At 41.1% G+C, this 13,003-nt stretch overlaps 1 long non-coding RNA gene across 1 annotated transcript; it reads left to right on the forward strand.

Annotated features, from left to right (window-relative positions):
* Positions 1-1,304: 1,304 nt before the first annotated feature.
* Positions 1,305-11,607, forward strand: LOC132515865 (uncharacterized). The gene is made up of 3 exons (XR_009539200.1): positions 1,305-1,357; positions 6,544-6,615; positions 11,568-11,607. It is a non-coding gene; the product is annotated as an uncharacterized LOC132515865 (long non-coding RNA).
* Positions 11,608-13,003: the final 1,396 nt, after the last annotated feature.

Here is a 13,003-nt window from a genome sequence, read left to right on the forward strand (position 1 = left end):
TCCCATTACATTTAAGTTGGAATGCTTGACTCCAAGGTTTCTAAGACCCTGTTTATTTTTCTTCAATCCTCTTTTTTCTCTGTTCTTTGGAGTGGATAATTTCTATTAGTCTATCCTCAGATTCACTGATTATTTCTTCTGTCATCTCAAATCTGCTGCTGGGACCATCTAGTGAATTTTTCATTTGAGTTATTATACTTTTCAAATCTAGAATTTCCATTCTGTTCCTTTTTATACTGTTTCCTTATTGAGATTTGATTTGTGTTGATTCATTGTTAGCATTTCTAAAATTATTTGAACATATTTATAATAGCTGCTTTGGAGTGTTTCCCTGCTACAGCTAAAAGCTGGGCCCACTCATAGTTTCTTCTAACTGCTTTTTTCTCTCTATATGGGTAGAACTTTTCTGGGTTTTTTTGCGTATCTAGTAGTTTTTGATTTAAAAAAATGGACATTTTAGATAATATATTGTAGCTACTCTGAGTTTCATTTTATATTTTTGAGAGTTGTTGGAGTTTTGGTTTTTTTGTTTAATAACATGCCTACATTTAAAACTGCAGAATCTATCTCCCTGATGTGCAGCCACTGATGCCTCTGCTGTTTTATTTTTGTTTGTTAATTTGTTATGTTTGCTTAAACTGGCTCCCTAGTGATTGCCTCTGTGACTGCATAGCTTACTGGTCAGTCAATGCTTGGGGCAGAGGTTGTACTCAAACATCTTGAGCCAATTAGGCTCCTACCCTCTGCTGACTGATATGTGTGTGGACTGGGGAATGCATTCAAAGTTTCAGCCTGTGCTTAAGTGTCCCTCATCTTTTACGTTTTGCTGGTCTCTCCAAGGTCTCTTGGATCTTCTCTAACCATGTGTAGTGTCTCAGTCAGCCAAGGATGTATGAGGAGCTTATCTCAGCTATTCTATGCGTGTCTCATTTCCAGAATTACCCTGTTAAATTTCTGGCTGCTTCACCACTTGCTCTGAACCTGAACGTCATCTTGAAGCTGGCAGAGCTGCTTGAAGCATTTCCCTTGTGCCCAACTAAGTCCACTGCTTATTGCTGGCAAGGCTGTGGGACTGTGGCCACTACACTGAATGGCGCCTGACTCCTCTTGCAGAAGTGAGATTCTCTTGCAAAACTGAAAACTATCAAGTGAAATAAAACACAGCAAGTAAATTTCCAGGCTCTGATACTTTCATTAGTGAGTTATACCAAACATTCAAAGGAGAGTTAATACCAAGATTTCACAGGCTCTACCAGAGAGAAGAAAAACGATGGAACACTAAGCAACTCATTTTATGAGACCAGCAGAACTTTAACACCGAAACCTGACAACACGTTACAAGAATGGAAGATTAAAGGTTAGTCTCTCTTATAAGCGTAATATGTAAAAATCCTGAACGTAAACCACAATTTTAAATCCATCAATACATAAAAAGGACAATCCGTCACAAACAAGTTTTGTTTAGTTAAAAAAATGTATTAGTTTAATATTGGAAAAATCTATACCTTCAATATTCTATATCTGGCTCAAAAATGACATGCAACAAACAGGGTAACTTTATTTTTTTTAAATAATTTTTGTTGGAGTATAGTTAATTTACAACATTGTGTTAGTTTCTTCTGTACAGCCAAGTGAATCAGTTATACATATACCTATGTCTACTCTTTTTTAGATTCTTTTCCCATATAAGTCATTACAGAGTATTGAGTAGAGTTCCCTGTGCTATACAGTAGGTTCTTATTAGTTGTTTATTTTATATATAGTAGTTTGTATATGTCAGTCCCAATCTCCCAATTTATCCCTCCCACCCCCTTTCTCCCTTGATAACCATAAGTTAGTTTTCTACATCTGTGACTCTATTTCTGTTTTGTAAATAAGTTCACTTGTACCATTTTTTTAGATTCTACATGTAAGCCATATCATATGATATTTGTCTTTCTCTGTCTGACTTACTTCATTCAGTAAGGGTATCTTTATATATGGATAAATCCTGTGATAAATAAGAAGGGGTAGGATCCTTCATTACCTATCACTATGAAATGAACTCTTTCTTGAACACCCTACAGCAGTGTTTCCCAAAATATGTGCCTTGGAACAGTAGTTCTGGGAGGAACAAAGGTATTGGGAACAAATAAGTTTGGAAAAACCTGTGTAATACCCTCTGTTCCCACTTGTGCAGTAGCATATTAAACACCCTGAGAAATACTGCAGTGAAGAAACTTATTTATGTTTGTTTAAACCAGTGTTTTACCAAAGTTACCAAAGCACAGAATCCTTTTTTTTCCTGTATGCCTATTACTAAGGGGCAGAGCTAGTATTTTGTGGAGCTCACCCTAAGAAATGCTTGTCTATAGTAACCAAGGGTCCATACAGCAAATTATCTCCTACCAGGAACTAAACAGTATTTTGCTAGCTTGGAAGAGGTACTAAGAGACCTATTTACATTGAGAAAGATATTTATTGACTTCAGCTTTCTATTAGCTCAATATCTCATGTTCAATATTCAGTTATTAATAATTTATTATAATTGTTTTCTCACTTAAGTTATAGATGTTTAGTGTATAAAAATCAAGCAACGCAGAAAAGTTTTATATAGAATGTTAAATTTCTCCTTAATCCCCTCCTTTAGAGATTATCATTATTAGCAGTTTAGTGTTATTATTCAGTATTTAAAACTCATATTTTTTGCAAAGTTTTTTACAATAATTGCTCACTAGCAGAGGATTTGGTCAGTTTTTGCGATCTAATGAAAATGCACACATTAATACTATTAAAACCTCTAAGCTTTCAAATAAATATGAAAATATCAGAGTTTAAAAAAATATATGCAAAGATGAACATTAAAAGTTAAATACAAAAGGGAAGATAAAAGAAGGAAAAAACCCTAGGAAAAGAAAGACGATGACTGTGACATCTGATTAACTTGAAGCAAGAAATGGAACACACCAAAGATGGGAAACTAAGGGATAATTTATTTATTTCTGGATACACAAAACACTTACCTTTTGAATGCTCTGACAGTTTCATAGAAAACAGTTTTCACTATGGCTATTACAAATCAAGGCATATTTACACAGGAAAATATTCACAGGCATGAAATTACTGTTTACGCCAACAAGAGAAAATGGATAAAAGACATCAGTAGTTGACAGTTAAGATTGATGGGGAGGAGGTGTCTCTCATTCACAATAATCCAGGATTTGGAATGAAATGAAGGTCAACAGAGGAGGGACTCCAAGTAAGTGTCATCCTGTTGACACCTGAAGCACCACTGTCACCAAGGGAAACAACTAGGCATTCAACTAGTCCCCTTTCCATTGGTGGCGTTTCTAGGGATCAAGTGGGAATTGAAATGACAAGAAAAAGGGTTTTGTAAACAAGGCCATAGTAATTATCATACTGGATCAGTCTTATGGGTCATTTAATTCATGACAACATCTGACAATGGTGTCCAGGGCTATTTTGTGGAAGCATCTCATTTTCCTCTATGCTGACTTCAAACGTTTCAGGTCCAGTTCCAACAATTATTTTCTTTTAACGGCTCAGGCTGAAATGTCAGAGTGTTTATATACTATTCTTCCAACTCTCAGATCAGTTTCATTTCCTCCTGTGGTTCTTTCTCCAGCTTTAATGTATCTTTCCTCCAGTGTGGACACAGTACTGCATACTGTATTCTGAATGTGAACTCTTCTGTTTCCTCTACAATGCCATTCCTAATGACCCCACATTTTTGCTGCTCTTTGAGGCTGAAGAACCAGTCTGGACCAGCATGTTCAATGAACAAGATGATTGTCTCTGACCACCCCCCTTTCCTTGGTTTAGATGATAGTCAATCCTTCTTTAGGTTTGGTGGAAACAGCAAGTCAGGAGTCCTTGCCCACGGTCTGGTATTATCAATAATGAGCTATGTGACCTTGTAAGTTATTTAATTTATTCATGTACTAAATGAAAGGATTGACTTTTAGGTGCCTTAAGTTCCCTCCCAGCTCTGAATTTATGTAATTATGCTATTGTAGCTTATCTACCATTTTTCTCTACATTCTTACACCTCATAGGAACTTTTAGCACTATATTTCTATCTTGGCATTTCATTTACTGCAGTTGGTTAGTGTCAACTACAGATGTAAATATTTTACCTTAAAATCTCAAATCTTAATGTAACATACACTTCTCCATCAGTGTGTAAGTAACCATCTCCATTGTGCTTTTTAAAACCCCAACCCTTTATTTCCTAGCTGTAAATTACAACCCTAATGGCCATCGTCAAAAAAATCTACAAACAATAAATGCTGGAGAGGGTGGGAGAAAAGAGAACCCTGCTACACTGTTGGTGGGAATGTAAATTGGTACAGCCACTATGGAGAACAGAATGGAGGTTCCTTGAAAAACTAAAAATAGAGCTAGCATATGATCCAGCAATCCCACTCCTGGGCATATATCTGGAGAAAACCATAATTCAAAAAGATACATACACCCCAATGTTCATTGCAGCACTATTTACAATAGCCAGAACATGGAAGCAATCTAAATGTCCATCAACAGAGCAATGGAATATTACTCAGGCATAAAAAAGAATGAAATAATGCCTTTTGCAGCGACATGGATGGACATAGAGATTGTCATACTGAGTGAAGTAAGTCACACAGAGAAAGGCAAATATCTGATATCGCTTATATGTGGAATCTAGAAAAAATGGTACAAATGAACTTATTTACAGAACAGAAATAGAGTCACAGATATAAAAAACAATCATGGTTACCAAGGGGAAAAGGGGGGGAAATAAACTGAGAGATTGGGATTGACATATACACATTACTATATATAAAATAGATAACTAATAAGGACCTACTGTATAGCACAGGGAACTCTACTCAATACTCTGTAATGACCTATATGGGAAAAGAATCTAAAAAAGAGTGGATGTAATGTATAACTGTATATGTAATGTATAACGGATTCACTTTGCTGTACAGCAGAAACTAACACAACAGTGTAAATCAACTATACTCCAATAAATTTTTTTTAAAATTCACAGCTCTATCCACTCATTCACTTATACATTCTTTCATTTTTTAAAAAATATTAAGTTCCTATTAATGTGCCAGTGAGACAGATATCATTCCTATTCCTACTGCGCTTACAATGTAGAAAGACAGGTACTTGAACACTTCAAGACAATACAATGTAATCCTAGGGAAAGTACTAGGGAATATTTAGCAGAGACATATAACCAAGTCCCAAAGCAACCTCAGTTTTTTAAAATGACTTCACTATTTGAAACTATGAATGTTTAAATAAATTACATCTGCAGTTCTCCTTTATTTAAGATAAAGTAACTTAAGTAGTAACATTTAGAAATTCTCCTTTCCCTAAAAAAGTAGCTACATTCAGGCACCTCCATATCAATAACACCTTACAACCCAGGGGAGTGTTTTCCAAATGGCTTTATATTTCCGAGTAGCTTCTTTTCTTTTATGTGTTAGTTGATAAACAACCCGGCATTTTCTGCAAGTATTGTGGAAAAGTAGCCTGACATAGGTGAAATGAATCAAATCCAATATACTTTATCCATTGTTTACAGAAATGTTTTGTCTGTATTCCACATGGGATGCTCCACAAATCAGTGTAATGCATTTGCTACAAAAGAACATAATTGGCCAACACACACAATAGTCTTTCGTGTATTTAAGAGCGTAAAGCTTCACTGTTGTTGTTATTGTTGAATATTTTTAATCTTAAATTTAATGGTTTTGACTTTTATTATTTCTCCATTATATACATAATATAGAACTATAGTCATATTAGAAACTCGTAAATGAGTAAAAAAGAAAACAATCACCCTTAAAGTTCTAGTCAGATATAACTCCCATGAACAGTTTAGAGTATAACCTCCTAGATGTTTTTTCCCCTTTCCTTTCTTTCCTTTCTTTAATGGACTTCAACTGCACAAATTTGAAATAATCATAACCCTTACTTTGTAACACATTCTCATCATTGACCCTCTTTATTATTTATTAATAAGCTAATAAACATTTACCACTCTATGCAAGATCTAGAATACTGACAATAAATTACAAGTTATTGTCAATATTCTAGATGTTTTCCTATGTGGTATGTGTGTGTGCATATATATATGTAACTTTTTAAAAAGTGGTCCTTTTCAGCCAAGATCTCATTAGCCAAGTACCCACAGTTAAGAGATTGCACTAAAAAGCAAAGATTGTCCTAACATACATTTACCAATGAACCAATATAGTCACATGATATATTGTGAACTTTCAACGCCATCAATATACATTTATATCATTTTAAGTACTGAACAGTATTCCATTGCATAAATTTGTTATAATTTGTTTAATGGTCCTCTTTTTTAACATTTAGATATTCTGCTTTTTTAATTAGGTAAGAATGTGAAAACATCCTTAAATATGCTTCTTGACCCATCTATCTGATTATTTACTCTTGTTGGATCAAAGGGTATGCACGTTTTTAAGGCCTTTGATGCATCCTACTAAATTGCTTTTAAAATTTAAACTAATTTAGGTTCCTGTGACCTCACTAGAGAAGCAGAAGCTCCTGATGCCAGAAGACCTCAGGCAGCTGGACGTTGGTGGAGTAAGTACAACAGTCAGACCTGAGGTTAGGTAGGGCACTGACAAAGTCTGCTATGATTTAGGAAGGAATCATATACAGAGCATTTAATCTGTGATATTTTAGCATATTTCTAGGTTATGTGTGCAACAGCACAGTAAAACCCACAATGGAAAAAAAGCCACAGAAACAAAATTTAGTGTGGCCAGAGGTACAAGTTTCTATCAGAAAAGACAAATTATATGATGAAGAATGTGGAAATCATTTTTAAAAATAAAAAGTATAACTGTTCAATCCTATCCAATTTTTATGTATCTGTAACCCTTAGGACAACTTGAAATGCCCAATATGTAAACCTTCAGGTAGATGAAGACCTAGAAAAAATATTTTTGAACTGTTACATGCTTCTATATATACATGTAACAAACACATATTTAAATACTTTTCTAACCTGAATTTGGTAATTTAGGAATATTCCCACCTCATTCCAGTCCTCCTGCTTACCATTTATTTTAGGTTTTAGAAATGGTAAAAAAATTGTAAAATAGTATATATATATATATATATATATATATATATATATACTATTGTATTCAGGAAAAACACATACTCCCTTTTTGGTCAACTGCATCATTGGCGAAGTTCTGCCGCTTTTCATGTGCTTTAAAGGCGAGTCCAATGTATCTCTTGAAAACTGTTTCCTGCAACTCTGCCTTGCTTTCAAATCCTTTTCGTTGCCTTACCTCAATATATTTTTGGACGATAGTTATCATTTATAACTCTGCAGGTTTGTGAATTGCAGTGCCCCTCGGCTCCATTTTTCAACTCACTTTTTTGGGAGCTGGCCGCAAAACAGCAGGATTGCTTCAGGCCCTATTCTGGTTCCGGGGAACAAGCTGAGCCTTTGGTTAATTATTCCTGATTGGAAATTAGAGTGACATGTGCCTGTCCAAACACCTAGAGCTTGTCTCTCATTGGTTCCCCCTCTTCCCGTCCATCCTCGGAAAAATTGCAAACTGTACAAAACAGGAGGTTACAGGTGCTGATTCTCCAAATGGGGAGCTTGTTAGGAAAGAGGCTGGAGGGGTGAACCCAACTACCAGGATATGAGGAGATGACGTGTCTTTTCCAAACTCTTTCCGATCAAAGGGTGTACTATCTTCTAGGTGTCACAGGCATGTTTTAGCTGTAGGAAGAGTTCCCTGCATGTAAGGAGAACACCAGGGATTTTTCCAAATCAGTGTCTCCCCGAACCCCACACTGGGAAATTTTTAAGCTACGGGTACATGTTTGTTCATTAAGGGCCTTGGGCAGTAGTCAGATTCCGAGCTTTAGATGATTGAAGTCTTCACGGTCAGAAGCGCTCACCATCGACCTCCTTTAGGTTACATTTTATCTGTCGTTGATAGATGATGTCGATAAAAATATCTATTCTTTTTCAGATTATTTCCCCTTACAGGTTATTACAAAATATTGAGTGTAGTTCCCTGTGTTATACAGTAGTTCCTTGTTGATGATGTATTTTATACATAGCAGTGTGTATGTGTTAATCCCAAACTCTTAATTTATCCCTCCTCCCGCGTTTCCCCTTTGGTAATAATAAGTTATAAGATTTTATACTCAGAAATGGGGGAGCTGAAAGAGAGGTATCATTTTCAATGGAAAAGCATTCAAAACAAGATTGAAGCTTCAGCCAAGATTATTAGACGTACATCCTTGGAAAGAAATCACTTCATTTCTCTAATATTGACCTGACAAATAAGACAAACCTTTTCACTGAACTTGCTTATAATAAAGTGATGGAAATATCCAAGGGAAGTGTTAGAAACATCTTATTTTACCCGAGCCTTATACACTGCTCTATGTTAATTACAGTTTGGCTCACACATCTGTTCATTGAAGTTACAATGTTCTCAATTTCCGATACTGATCCTCCAGAGTGGGCCCCAACAAGGGTCCCCCTGCCCAGTGTCATTGGAGCCAACAGATCGAGATTGAGTTTGGTTCAGAAGCAAAGGAAACTTTATATTTTGATCAGAGAATGGAGAGGTGAGAGCGAGCGCTCCCCCGCGGGCTGTGGGCCGGGCTGCTGTGTAGGGATCCAGTCAGCGTCAGCAGGTGGGAGGGGGCGGAGCTCTCGAGGGCCGGGTTGGCTGGAGCTCCGGCTCTATGTCGCGGAGTCTGAACGGGGCCCCGCGAGCTGAGGTGTCGGCCCAGCCATTTTGCACTAGGAAATCGGGTCTGCAGTGCCGGGTGTGAGGCCTCTGCCTGCGGAACCCTAGGAACAAGTGAAATTAGACAAAGCACAAAGGAAAAAAAGGTTAGACTTTATTTTATTGCCCAGATTCTATTTTTATCTCCCAGGAATTTTTAATGGGCTTTGGCCAGTGACAAAACCCTCCTCTGCCTTTTGTCCCGTTCCTCATTCTTGGGGCACTGAGGGTGCAGACCCCTCTTTTGTAAATGCTTCGTGCTAAGTTGGGAGTCCTCATACCCGGTGGGGAGGGGCAGAACTTCTCCCCAGCAGCCTCCAGGTGAGGTTGATTGTCCCCAGGCCTCCTGCCTCACTGCTCGTCCGCCTGAGCGCCAGCATTGGAAGTGTTATAGATTCCAATGACCTTTAAGGGTCCAGGAAAGAGATGCGCAGAGACGCTGTGGGGGCCGGTTTTACCCCGCCCCACATTTGTTCGGCCACCTTAGGCTGACCGTTTCTGCCAGCCTAGATGCTCTGACCAGTAGTCTGCGCTTTCTTCAATTAGGCCCCTGAGTTAACGTACAAACAGCACCAGGTGTCAGGGCCCTGCCCGCTCAGCTCCCAGACAGTCCAGGCCCGGTGCTGATCCAAGACCATGACAGCCACTGAGTCAACGGCCTTTTGAAGTAGCCAGGAGTCCAGCCGGTCTCACTGGCCGCCGTCACCGCGGTGGCTGTTGGCTTTTCTATGGTGACAGCGTGATATACGGTTCCCCTGCCAAGCTTATTAGCTCCCCTCTGGGTGCAGTAAGTCCTGCAAGCAGTAGTCTGCTTTTTTGGGGTACACACTTGTTTTCTGAGAGAAGCTCCAGGTCAAGTGATGTTCACACGAGTCGTCATGGTGCCCTGTTGCCCCCGGTTATCTCTCTGGATGTTGGAGTTGGAGGGCCTCCTCACTCGAGGTCGGTGTGCCCACGGAGCGAACCCTGCAACTTCAGGGCATGGTTGGTGATTAGGATCACCACGTGGGGTCCTTTTCCCTTAGGAGGGAGGTGGCCTTTTGGGCTGCTGAGTTCCAGGTTTTTAGATACCGCCAGTATCTTGGCCAGATGTGGCAGTGGGCCAAGCCCCTTGGTGACCGTAGTTTATCCTACCTGGATGGCATTCTTGCGTTGTTCCATTTCAAGTGGTCCCAGTTTTTGCACTAATTCTCCAATGGCGATTCACCTTTCACCGGGAATGGAAAGGTCAAAGGGTTTAGCTCAATTAGGGAGTTCCAGGGCAAGGGTCTGAATTGACTGCTCTTTCCATTCTTGAAAGGCCACTTCTGGATTCTATTCAAAAGGATCATCATCTTTTCCTTTCAGTGTTTCATATAGAGGCCCAGCTAGTAGACTGTAGTTAGGGATCCAGATGCAGCAAACCCCGGCCTCCCCAGGAACCCCTAAGCTAGTTTTAGAAAGGGGTAAGGCTGCAAATGGCTTCTTCCCTTTCCTGGGATGGGCTTCTCCGACCTTCTGTGAGAATGAAGCCCAGGCAGGTCACCTTAGTCTGTGATATTTGAGCGTTTGTCTTGGACAACTTCTATCCTTTATTGGCTTGGTAGTTCAGAGACCTCCTTAGTAGGGCTGGCGATCAGAATGTCGTCTGCGTATTGAAGGAGGGTTCACTTCTCCAGAGGTAGATCTTTTAGGTCTTTAGCTAAAGTTTCCACAAAGATGGTGGGGGAATTTTTGAACCCTTGTGGTAGGACGGCCCAGCAGGATTCTTTCTGTTGCATGTTGAGTCCTGCCAGTCAAAAGCTAAAGTTTCTTGTGACTCTGGGACTAATGGAATACAGAAGAAGGCATCTTTTAAGTCTAATACAGAATACCAGGTGCTGGTTGATAGTAGAATGACGAGCTTTGTGTAGGAATTAGGAACTACTGGATGTATATCCTTGGTGGCTTCACTGACTGTCCTGACACCCTTTACCAGGTACCCAGCAGCCCACGGGGCTCTCGTGGTCAGGCCCCCCCGGCATATGGAGCTCACCTGGGCTGGCACCCAGCAGCCCACGGGGCTCTCATGGGCAGGCCCCTCCCAGGATATGGAGCTCACCTGGGCAGGTACCCCGGCAGGGCTGGGCACACAGGAACCGTGCACATAGCCCTCATTGCAGAGCACCGCCAGCTCACCTGTCGCTCAGAGCTGACCCAGAGCACCTCAGAGCAGGACGTGAACTAACAAACAGCAGCTCCGACAGGTCTGTGACCCTGGGCTTCACTCTGGGCGGCCTCACTCCACCTGGTCTTCCAGAGGCTTCCACTACAGCCGCAGCACCAGGCCTCTGTCTCTACCCACCACCCCTCCTCTCCCTGACTCCTAGGTTCCTCCCATTAGGAGTGGGTCTTCTTGAAGTTGTCTCCCACTCATGGACCAAATAAAATGATTAGAAAACAAGCCAGAGCTGCAGCACCTTGTCTATCCTGACTCTCAAAACCCTACACTTGTTCCTTCGACCTGGCCGGTGCAGCAAGGCCCATTTTCTGCAACTGTGAGCCCCTGAGGGGCGAGGATTGGCTGACCTGGGCAGCCTGACCCGGCCGGCCAGCCCTCCCCAGGTGTGCCTGGTTTGAGGTGTATATAAACACCGCTCCAGGCAGCAAAAGCCCCTGCAGCTGTGTCTGACGCCATTTTCTCTGCCCCGTCAGCAGTGTCGGGGCTGGGCTGGTGGGAGGGAGTAGGGCCAACGGCTTTGTGGGTGGCCCGGTGTGAATGGGGCTCTGCTGGACTTTCTGCAGCAGTTGCCAGTCTGCTACTTGCTAAAGAAGACTATGTGTCACCCGTACCTGCTGTTGGAATTTCTCCCTGGGCAGAGGTGAGGAATGAAAAAAGCAGTGGGGGCCGGGACAGGACGGGTATCTCAGGCAGGGAAATGGAAAGCTTCCAGAAGTGCGCCCAGGGCCAGGACCATCCTGGTTGGCCTGCAGGCACCAAGTCGGCCTGCGTGCTGTCGCTGGTGTGGCTCCACGGCCCTTCCTCTAGGCTTTCAAGTCCTTGCACACATTCAGGTGTTTTACCTGGGAAGGGTGGGAACAGTTCAGCAGCAACTGGCCTGGGTTCAGCTCACGTTTACTCACAGACGCCTCAGCACCGTCCGCCAGCTTTGTAATGAGGACGCTCCTTGCGGGTGGGCTGCTGGCTGCATGGGAGAGGATTCCCCACCTCTGACCAACTTCAGAATTGTTTACCACTGGAGCAAGTGCCCTGATAGGGTTTTTCTCTGTATAACTGGTGGGTTCTGTGGTTTTTTTTCTTTTTTTGTTTCAAGGTAAGTTTTTTTATTTTTTTATTTTTTTTTTTTTTTGCGGTACGCAGGCCTCTCACTGTTGTGGCCTCTCCCGTTGCGGAGCACAGGCTCCGGACACGCAGGCTCAGCGGCCATGGCTCACGGGCCCAGCCACTCCGCAGCATGTGGGATCTTCCCGGACCGGGGCACGAACCCGTGACCCCTGCATCAGCAGGCGGACTCTCAACCACTGCGCCACAAGGGAAGCCCTCAAGGTAGGATTTATTCCTTTTTTTTGTATTTGTAGATATAAGCATAGAAATAATTCATTCATATAAATACGTCTATGGGAAGGGAAGAACTTTTTCTTTCTTTTTTTAAAAATTTTTTATATTATTTATTTTTTATACAGCAGTTTCTTATTAGTTATCTTTTATACATATTAATGTATATACGTTAATCCCAGGCTCCCAGTTCATCCCACCCACCCCCAGCCACTTTCCCCCCTTGGTGTCCATACGTTTTTTCTCTACATCTGTGTCTCTATTTCTGCCCTGCAAACCTGTTCATCTGCACCATTTTTCTAGGTTCCACACACATGCGTTAATATGTGATATTTGTTTTTCTCTTTCTGAATTACTTCACTCTGTATGACAGTCTCCAGATCCATACACGTCTCTACAAATGACCCAATTTTGCTCCTTTTTATGGCTGAGTAATATTCTATTGTATATATGTACCACAACTTCTTTATCCATTCATCTGTCGATGGGCATTTAGGTTACTTCCGTGACCTGGCTACTGTGAATAGTGCTGCAATGAATATTGTGGTGAATGTGTCTTTTTGAATTATGGTGTTCTCTGGGTATATGCGGGATTGCTGGGTCATATGGTAATTCTATTTTTAGTTTTTTAAGGAACCTCCATACTGTTCTCCATAGTGAATGT

This window comes from Lagenorhynchus albirostris, chromosome 2, assembly GCF_949774975.1.
Source record: "Lagenorhynchus albirostris chromosome 2, mLagAlb1.1, whole genome shotgun sequence".
NCBI classification, from domain to species: Eukaryota; Metazoa; Chordata; class Mammalia; order Artiodactyla; family Delphinidae; genus Lagenorhynchus; species Lagenorhynchus albirostris.